Here is an 11,557-nt window from a genome sequence, read left to right on the forward strand (position 1 = left end):
TCTGTGCTAATCGCTCGTTCCCAGTGTAAGAAGAGCAGCAGGACAGTATTTATCAGTGTTTGCGGCATTATTCAGCTCACCAGAGCGGGTAGAAGCTCCTACCCACGGCTGCAACGTCCCTTCTGCCTGTGCACCATATAATGTGTGGCTCTTTGAGGGCTTAAACCTTGAAGTATATCATGTCGTTCACCACTGCTCTTAGCTGTAGACTTCTATCCCAACATTATTATTATTATTATTATTATTATTATTATTATTATTATTATCTAATTGCCTAATTGTTTCTCTTATTATACACCTTACAATTTCCATAGATCAATGTAACCACATTAGTGTAACTTTGTGCAGTAACATTCAATACCACCCATTGTTGTCACAGCTTACATTGGATCATTTCAGGACTGCACGGCCAACATTAAAGCCCTGAAGCATGACTGTTATTATCCCCTGCATGGTAATGAAGGTGTTACACAGCCTACAGAACAGTTACATTAATGTAATTAAAATGAGCACATCGACCAGGTTCTGTGTCTCAAATGTGTTCACACGTATTGTATAGATGAATGCATTGGGTAATCTAATAAATAAGTCTCTCCCTCTAAATTTGACAAATGTTACTCTCAATTTTTTTTGTGCTAAACAGCTCTATTGAAATGTTTTTGTGGTTTTTGAAACTTTTTTGGAAGTTAGAGAAAAACATTGGCCAACCGAATCTTTACTCTCTACATCTCCTTCCATCTGTTTCTCGTTTTCACTCCATCCATCTACACCCTTATCTACCACACAGCTCCAGCGACGCACAACAGAACCAGGGATTTTACAGGTGGGTTAAGGTACATTCCTGTAATACTTCTCACTGGAACAATTTTTTTGTATTTTACACGGTCACAAATAATTTGGCGATTGTAAATAGGCACAAATATTTTATGTGAATAATACTAAATTGGAAAGGTCATTGCATTAAGGACCTAAAAAATAGTAATTCACTTAAAAGGTTTACGCCCGGGTAGCAGCATTTTATCAAAATTAAAAAATACATTTAATTGCCATCCTCAAACACACGTAACACCGATTAACACAAAGATATAGCTGCATTGGTTCTATTAGAAATAAAGCACAAAATCCATTTCTGAAGGGGACAGTGTTTGTTCAGGAATTGTTTCCTCTACTCGTATCCCACATTCTCCTCATCTTAGAATATTTAACATATAAGAGGAAGTTTCTCTGTGCAAATTCTTGTTGAACACGCAGTGACATCACAACAAAGGAACTCGCCAGAGGAAGGGAAACCCTCCCATGTCTCAGCTTGCTTTGTTTCCAAACAAATACTTGTTCTTAAAGGTCACACAGAACCCCAGCAAGCCCCTGAGCCCCCACAATATATATCTATATATCTATATATCTATATATATGTGTCAAAAAGGAGAGCTATTGAGCGTGGCAAATGTATACAACAAGCGACAGAGAAGCCCAATGCTACATCCAACATGACAAAAATGCACAGTAAAATACTTATATATTCTCTTGAAAAAGAGTCATTTAGTTTAACCTTCGGCCAAAGCATTGTAAGCCTGTGAGCTCACAGGCTTAAAGAGTTAAACTAAATTACCCCTTTTCAAGAGAATATATAAGTATTTTACTGTGTATTTTTGTCATATTGGATGTAGCATTGGGCTTCTCTGTGGCTTTTTCTTAAAGGTGCAAAATTTTGATAACAAAAAACGTTTCAGTCATTCAGATTAAACATATCACTGCCTTTAATATGCTTTTGTCCTAGGAGGGATTGACCCTTTAAGCACATAAGCACTTATAGTTCATTATGCTGTTAAATGTTTGTGATAAGAGGCAAAGTACAGGAATAATAACTTTATTTCATATAGCACATTTCTGCCAATGGACCTCAAACCTCTTCATGATATCAGTATTTGTGCAAATTAGGCAGCAGATAAGAATTTTACAGACACAGTTTCAGCCCATAAGTTTACAATCTATATTTCTGATGCCTTTGGCACAGGGAGATATAGTGACTTGCTGACACTGAGATTTGAACCAGATTTCCCTGATTCAAACTCAGTGTTGTTGTTTACAGATTCTGTGTCTATACTCACTGAGCCGCAACTTCTCCACGTACTATAGTAAATATGGAGTCCAGACAGAATAACTCACTTGCGACATTGAAGAGGCTGTGGTTGTTTCCTGAATGTTATCTCTGGGTATTGTACATTTAGATGGACAGCAAAGAGTCCCCCCAGCGTGATGTCTCCAGCTGCAGAGTAGCCAGCAATGTCTGCATTAGAAAGTTTGCATCCTTTCACTGATGTTCCACATACACTGTCACAGCACCACAGCAGCAGCAGCAAGAAGTGCAGAAGGCAAAATGGGAGGGAGCATGCAGGCAGCTGCATCTTGTTCTGGAATAAGAAGTTTATCATCAATCAATGTTTTTATCAGCACACTGGCTACCCAAATGTTTCATAGGTGTGTTGGTTAGAATCTAGGAGTCAGATAGTTCTTCTGCATCCCTATCACTGATCTGCTGTCGAGTTTGATGCAAGTAAGATAGAAACAATTGTCCAATCGTCTTACATCCTGGAGACCTCCCATTCATCAAATATGTTATGCTTTTCATCCCACCCTATCACAAAAAAATTGTATTAATTCAAGGAATAAATATACTGTAATCAGTTCTTATCATTTCTTCGCCTTATGCCAACCTTTAAGTCACTGAAAACTCTTCTTCTTCATTGAAATACAAATTTGATCTACTTCTAATTATACGATCTGCATTCAATTTTTTGAACATTGAATCATATATATATATACATATATATTTTTTATATATACATCTTGTCATTTGCTTTTCAATACAGGCACCATATTATTTTAAACGTAATATAAATAGATATATACATTTTTCCAACAGAATTTGTTTTCATTTCCATACTGTCAACAATTATCCCATAGACAATTCAATACTGCAAATAGCTATTTTCCCTGCAAAGAATCTTCATGATCTTACTCCATATAATTAGACAGGATTATCGTTAGAAATACCTTATATTGGCTAGATCTTTAATACACAGGTTACACCTTAATCTAAACAATCAGACTCCGTTTTGCCATCTTCTTAGTAATGTGCCCCAACTGTTAATATACTTAGAAAGCTTCTGTGTTTTAGTAACTTGTCCTATAGTACCTATACAGTACAGTACATGCAAAGCTCAAAGCACCTGTGAAGGGATGGTTTCCAGTGCCCTTATATAAGCCCAGCTTTCCTGGAACAGAAAAGGAAGTTGAGGGTGTATGTACGCTATAATTATACCTATTAAAAAATAAATAATAGTGTGGACTCTTATCTCTAGAAATCATTATAATTAAATACCTTTGAATAGCAATCCATGATTAAGAGCATCCTTTTAGGGTCAAGACTAAAATTATGGTCTTGCTAATTGTGACAGTTTTGACTTTCTGAGCAAGAAAACTCTTCTTGGAGAGAAGCAGTTATTGTTATATGTTACAATGGAAGAAATTCATGTAGGATAAATTGGTGAGTTTTTCTCTTTATTGTTATTGACATTGCAAGGATTTCTCTAATGTGGAAGCATAGACATATTATCCAGGGAAGGGGTTAATTTATCTCCTGTATTTAACCATACCGCTGTGTTGAGGAAAAATGCAGTTTAGTAATAAATACACATCGGATGCTGAGTATTTACATAATCTATCAACACCGCAAAACCATGATAAGATAAAAGAAGCATTTAAAAAACAGCGAAATGAATAACATTTTACACATGTAGCTGGTGCTATTTCCCCTAATGTGATAATACAACATATCCCAGAATACTTACAAGAGGTAGAATGGGTCGTCCCAGAGGGGAAGAGGAAGGAGCACAGCTATGCAAGCAAGGAGTGAATCCAGGGTCACAAAGATCCGATGAAAATTGCTTTATTTGTAAGACAACATGGTGCAGACAAGTAAAAGATTTCTCTTACGCGTTTCACACCGCACACGGGGCTTCGGCAGAGAGTATAGCTATAGAGTATAGTATATAAAGAGTGACCTTATGTGAGTACTGCCCAATTTTGATACATATTGGCTTTGCTGGGACAAAATACATGGTTTCACATACTCTGGAGAAGCAGTCCTAATAGGAGGTGACGTAGTGGGTGGTATTTATGCTTTCTAACATGTATCACCTACCAGGACATATTCCTTTTGCATCTCACGCATGAGCGTATACCTGTATATTGCAGCACTCACTGTCACTCAGGTCCCCTGTTTCATTTGTTGTCTTCAATCAAGCTATACATTGACTAATCTACATTTATGTGTCTAGTGTCCTGACACATTTGAGCACTGTAATCACGGAACTTTGTTCTATATACAATACTTACAAGAGGTGTTGTGCTGTGTCTGAGGGCTGTGAAATTCATAGGGGCTATGCACTAAGCAGCGCATTTTTGCGGCCAATTGGAACATTTTTGCTTGGCCATTAAAAAGTGAAGCCAAAGGTCGGGGGACCGGGGGATTTAAATTCTGCAGGGTGGTACCAGCACCCCATAACGGGGCCTGGATCTCATGAAGTAGGGTGTCCCCGAGGCTGAAACCAATGAGGTTCAGCTCAGGAGAGCCCCTGCTCATCCACACTAGTATGAAAACACACATAACAATAAAAAATAATTCATTAACGTAGCAGCTATTCGCGGCTTTAGTAGACCATGTGACAGAGTTTTTTGGCGAAAGGATGTGACGTCATCCAAAGGGATTCACAAGGTCTACTACAGCCAATCAGATTAGGGATATAGTTCCCACGATCTGATTGGCTCAAGTACCATGTGACAGCAGCCATGTTGCTTTTGATGACGTAATGTTAAAATAAAATGAAGCACAGCCATTCTGATTGGCTGGCTTCATTTCCTTTAAATGGCGTGACCAAAAGAAAAAGACAAGCACATAGTTTTCACTGGCTAATCAGAGCCGTGGGAACCATTTGACAAAAATGAGATAATACTACTGATTGCAGTGTGCCGCTGCCCGCGCTCATGCTTGTGCGATCGGCTGTCATGCAAATGTTGTTGCTGCTCAAGCGGAGATGCCGTGTCTGGGGAAGTGGCCAGGCAGTGACTGGCACTGATTGGCTGAATATGTCACCTGACCCTTCAACATGCAAAAATTAACATTTAAGCTGTATTGGCAAGCGCATAGCGCACCTGAGCGTTCGGGCACGGCGCGCACATGCATCGTGAGTGTGCCAGGACTAATGAATAATTATTGCGCTAACCGCGCTAAGCGCAAAACACAGTCAACGGCACAATGAACTCATAATGCACATACGCAAATGTAAATCTCTGATCGCGCATGCCATAATGTAGGCCCCCGTTCACTTGCATTTATCGATATGTCAGTGCTTGTAACTTATTTGCTAGATGCTTGTTCATAAATAATATTCAACACATACAACATTTTTACAGCAATGGTGCCTGCTATTTTGATCATCTTAAGCAACATCTGGGATGTAACAGAGATGTAGCAAAGTGTGGAAACAGTGAGTATTAATAATTCCTAGCAAATGTGTATAAACATCATTATACAGTATATTTATGTCCGTGTGTAATAATGCATACTGTCAAAAATCAATTTATAAATTTATGATAATTTTAAATTTCACATAAAAATCTGCTTGACCTTATGTGCTGTTACTAAATTAGGATGCAGATGATCTATGTTTACATTTCAGATCTACAGTATATATTGTTTTTTGGGTACTTTCCTGTTATCCGGAGCCATATTCAAAAGAACTTCTTTATTATTAAAAACAACTTATTTATTTATAACAATTATAATTGAGATTCCGGAGGCCCAAAAAGTTTCAGTGATTTCAACAGTGACTCAAATACGTCGCTAATTTCGACCAAGAAGCACTTGCGGTTCTCCCGACGTCAATTCCTTGGCCCAGCAATAGATGAAACGAACGCTTACACCATGTGGGAATTGAACATGAATGAATACATTTTATATAATACACATGCCTGAATCGAACCCAGGATCTTTCATATGCTAGTACCAATTCCCTACTTGCTATGACACAGGATTGGTTGGATAAAACAAACTCTATTAATATACTTAACATCTACAGCACAGTGCTGTTTAGTGTCTGTAACATCACACAATCCCTGTGGCTTGCAGAATTGGTACTAGCATATGAAAGGTCCTAGGCTCAATTCCTGCATGATATAATATAATTTATAAATTATTATTTTATATAATCATTTATAAATTATAAAATAAATAAAATAATAAATGATAAATGATAAATTATAATTAAAATTAAATCATTTATAAATTATTATTTTATTTTAATTATAATGTATAATTTATCAATTATTATTATTAGAAAATAAATAATTAAGACACCCTACAAAAAAAAGTAGTCACCCCACCACCACCACTTACCCCACCACCACCACTCACCCCACCAGTCACCCCACCATCACTCCTCTGACTCCCACGGGCACTCACACGCCTACTCAACTGAACACGACTCACCTCAGCACCACCACTCACAATGCCAGTCACCCCACTATCACTCCTCTGACTCCCACGCCTCCCGTCCATAGCTCAACCACTCACAAATAAGAGAAATAAATTAAAGAGAAATAAATCACCAAAAACTTTCAAACTCACAAGACAAAGAATATTTAAACAAAACAAAACAACAGAAGACAAGCCTATAAAATTCACAACAAATCTAGCAATCCAAAAAACTCAAAATGCTGAGCTCTGTCTGTCTCTCACTCACCCAACAGCACAGAGAAAGATTACAATTAATCGACCATTTAAATAGGCTGCTCTAGAAATTACTTGTCTCACGAGATTGTCGCACAATGGGAAAAACTGTTTTTTACACGCCACGTCATTTCAACGTTTTCAGAGCATCGATCATCACGCCGCTGCTACTCGTCATTTTTGCAAATGTTGCTATCACTGGTATTCGAAGCTTTCTGCATACCGTGATAGCAACACCATCAAAAATGGCGATTTAAAAACAATGGCGATTTTCTTCAGACTTTAATGCATAGGCCCCTAGGTCTTTCTAATAGTGGAGTTTTTTATGCTGGTTTTTTATAATTCAGTTTTGTTTATGCTGGTTTTTTATAATTCAGTTTTGTTTATGCTTGTTTTTTTAGGTTGCCCATTGACTGCCAATGTGTTTATCTATGCCCATATCTGGCTATTGATAAATAGAGTTACAGACAATGCATTTTTTGACAAATGCTTGTTTTCAATTGTTATGTTACCATACCCGCTAAGGTAATGAAGCTGCCTGTAAATATATTTTTATTATTTATTTCATTGGATTGAATCAGGGAGTCTCTTGGGGTGGCAGTATGAGATCTTTGATAAACTCGCTATTTCAGAGCCCTTTAGAGATTCTCGAGGCTACTAGAATAGCGTGATTTTATCAAAATGGCATTATTTTGCTATTTTAAGCTTCCGCTCGATGTGTTTGGCCAGGAGCCAAACTATTCAGGAAAATGCACTCCCCGTATGAGTTTGGCAAGTAATCGAAGCATTCTGAATAGCAAATCTGCCAAATCATATGGGAAGTGCCAAAAAAGCTTGATGAGTGTGTTATCAAACCTACTAGAATAGGCCCCAGTGTCCTGTTGTGTTTTGCTTTTCAGTCTCCCACTGACACAAAATCTATCACCAGCAGTTCCATAACACCACATCATTGTCTTATTGTCAAAACGTGCAAATATGGCATCATGAATGAATTATATTAGTTATATATTTTTGGGACCGACCATCTAGTAGGGGCCTAAACAAGCCAATACCCAAATTGCTGTGCCATGGCAGGCAGTTCCCCAACATAACATCGAGGGTGAAATGGATTGAAATGTGGCACTGTGTGCAGGCCGTCCAGCAGCTGCCATTATGTAATATCTAAATTAATAGTTGTCACAGTGCTGGCTTGTTGAACATTTGTATATTCTAACCCGCAGTTACTGTTCCATCTCTCAGTAATGCACGGGTTATGATGAAAAATGCTTTATCATTTCATTTAATGCACTTTTCCTGTAGCTTTGACAATCATATTGACATCTACCTCATTGTATAAAAAGTCGCAGCAGCAAATAGTGATGAAGACTTGAGAGACTGAGATACTGTATGTGAAACTGTTCTTATTGCAGTCAGTGATGATGACTATTGTTTTAAATCAGGCCTGCACACCATACAGCCCGTGGGCCGCATGCGGCCCACCTGGCCAATCTGTGCGGCCCGCAATGAGTCCGGCCGGGCACCAGATTAATAAATAAATTTAAAAAAATAAATAAATAAAAAAAAAAAACTTACAAAAAAAAAAAATGGCTGCGATACCCCGTGGTCCCGGCGTGCATGCGCAGGGCCCGCTCCCCCCTCCCTGCTCCCCCAACCCTCCCTCCCCCCGCTCGCAACGTGGGACGGAGGGGGAATTCACAGCCAGCAAAGCTCTTCTGCGGCTGCTCCCCCCCCCCTGCTCCCAACGTGGATATGTGCAGGGGGGTGATGTGAGGTGCGGGGGGGGGGGGTGTGAGGTGAGGTGCATTGAGGTGAGGTGCAGGGGGTGAGGTGAAGTGCATTGAGGTGAGGTGCAGGGGGGTGAGGTGAGGTGCATTGAAGTGAGGTGTAGGGGGGTGAGGTGAGGTGTAGGGGGGTGAGGTGAGGTGCATTGAGGTGAGGTGCATTGAGGTGAGGTGCATTGAGGTGAGGTGCAGAGGGGTGAGGTGCAGGGGGGTGAGGTGAAGGGGCGGTGAGGTGCAGGGGAGGTGATGTGCAGTAGGGGTGATGTGAGGTGCAGGGGTGATTGGAGGTGCACGGGGGTCATTGGAGGTGCAGGAGGTGCAGGGGGTGATTGGAGGTGCAGGGGGGGTCATTGGAGGTGAAGGGGGGTCATTGGAGGTGAAGGGGAGGGTCATTGGAGTGAAGGGGAGGGTGATTGGAGGTGGGGGGGTCATTGGAGGTGAAGGGGGGTCATTGGAGGTGAAGGGGTGGTCATTGGAGGTGAAGGGGAGGGTCATTGGAGTGAAGGGGAGGGTGATTGGAGGTTGGGGGGTCATTGGAGGTGAAGGGGGTCATTGGAGGTGAAGGGGGGTCATTGGAGGTGCAGGGGGGTGTCATTGGAGGGGCAAGGGAGGGTGATTGAAGGTGCGGGGGGTGATTGGAGGTGCAGGGGGAGAGTGATGTGAGGTGCAGGGGGGGAGAGTGATGTGAGGTGCAGGGGGGGAGAGTGATGTGAGGTGCAGGGGGGGGAGAGATGTGAGGTGCAGGGGGGAGAAGTATGTGAGGTGTAGGGGGGTGGGATGTGTGTGGTGTGCAGGGGGTATTGTGTGTTTGATGTGGAGAGGGAGTATTATGTGTGTGGGTGAGGGGGAGAGATGGTGGTATGAGATATAGATGGGGAGTATCGCAAAGGTTGATAGTGAGGGATTCTGGGGAGATATGAGGATGATGATGAGGGGTGCTGGGGGAGATATATGATGATGATGATGATGATGATGATGATGATGATGATGATGATGATGATGATGATGATGATGATGATGATGATGATGATGATGATGATGATTTTACCCGTGCGGCCCAATTTTTTTTTCCTTGGAGCAGTTCGGCCCTTCTCGCTTTACGAGTTGTGCAGGCCTGATTTAAATGGTAAGCTATGATTGACTTACAAATGTCCATGGTGACATAGATACTGCTATTACTGGATCTCCACATCAACAGGATTGTGTCCACTCCACTACAACTACTGACCAAATAACATCATCACTCACTGACTCTGTCTGCAGTGGCTTGTTGTGTGTGTCCAGAACACGATCACCACTTGCACACCACGTTCAATCATCATCATTATTATTTTCTCATTGCAAAAGATTAAAAATGGCATCCTATTTTATTTGAACATATAGTGGGGGTCTAAAAAAGCCAACACCCAATCTGCCGTGCTATGCCAGACAGTTCTATAACATCTAGGGTGGAATTGACACCTTCTACTTTCTGCAGGCCAACCACCAGCCACCATTTAGATAACATCCAGGTTGGCCCAGTGCTTGACTTGTTTAACATTTGTATTTCCTTAAAATTAAGGCGGTCCCAAGGATATAATCTTCTTTTTTTTTTTTTTTTTAATTAAACGCCTCCAAAGTCCCAGAATCAGAACTCCCAGCCCAGTAGGAGTCTGGAATGAGATTGAAAAGACCTGTGCTTAGCTCTAATCCCCACCAGAGATTGAGTACAGAGCACAAACAGGTGATGCAGAGTTGCTTCCATTCCTTACTCCTGCCCTCGAGTTCCCAGACCCAGAGTCACTTGTGACTCACACTTCAGAGGTTGGTCACATAATTTTTAGCCATATTACTGGCCAGCGGGTACTGGCCACCCATGATGTGTCTGCTCCTGACATTAGTCAAGATGACTATGCAAGACCAGGAAGCAGTAGAGGAGATCACTATGAACATTTTGGTGTTCCAGGCACTGGTACACTACTGTATCCATAAAGAGTGCACCTTCTCAAAGTCCTCTGAAGTCTGGGAAGGTTTTGACTTTGCCTCCCTTCCTGTAGGCATCACAGGTGAGGTGGACAATACCCCCCAAGTGGAATTATTTTACTTTTAATAATGTCCAACCTTCACCTCCCTGATATAATGCACTGTAGTTTCCAGTTAGAATGCACTCGTAAATTATCAGTTTATTTTATTCTTTGTTTATGTGGTTCTCTTTTTTCTATTTTGTCCTTAAAAACCAATAGGATTCCGTTACCACTCATTAAGCCTGCATAAAATTGTTGACTGCTACAACAGCCCCCAATGTAACATCTAGGTTGGCAAACTTGATAGGAGTCTTGTTGTAGCACTTTATACAGACAAGACACATCTGTTTTGAGCACACACCATAGCATGCGCTGCACAAACAAGAACCGCCTCTCAATTGGGGCGGGGCCCACTATGTACCTTAGCGCGCATTTGGCAGCCGCGCTCTACGAGTTTTTGCGAAGACAACAAAATTGTAGAGGTGGCCATGTCCCCGCTGGCGGTTCAGCCAATGAGGGTGAACCAGCCATGTGAGATCATGGCCACGCCCCTGCAAAACCCCCACCATGCCTCCCCATCACAATCTCCTGCATCTCACCACAGACCGCAGATCGCGGTTACCATGCGTGCACGCGCCACCCCCCCCCCTCCCCACCTGAAGATAGGCCAGAGCATAGTTACTGTTTGTTTCTGTCTGGCTGGCTCCTGTGTTCTTGTTGCTTTTCACCATGCCTTGTTTCCAGCCTGTGACCCAGACCTTGCACCTCTGCCATCTGCCTCGACCATTGCCTATGACCCGGCATATCTCCATAACCACCTGCCTCGAACCCAGTCTGTGACATGACTATTCTATTTTCAATTCAGGAATCTTCCTCTTGATTCAGGTCGGTGATCTATATACTATCTAATCCTGGCGGGTTGCTTCCTGATAAGAGACGAGCATCATTACAGGGGGAAGGTTAATGGAGAACACCACCAGTTG

Source organism: Ascaphus truei, chromosome 7 (assembly GCF_040206685.1).
Source record: "Ascaphus truei isolate aAscTru1 chromosome 7, aAscTru1.hap1, whole genome shotgun sequence".
NCBI lineage: Eukaryota > Metazoa > Chordata > Amphibia > Anura > Ascaphidae > Ascaphus > Ascaphus truei.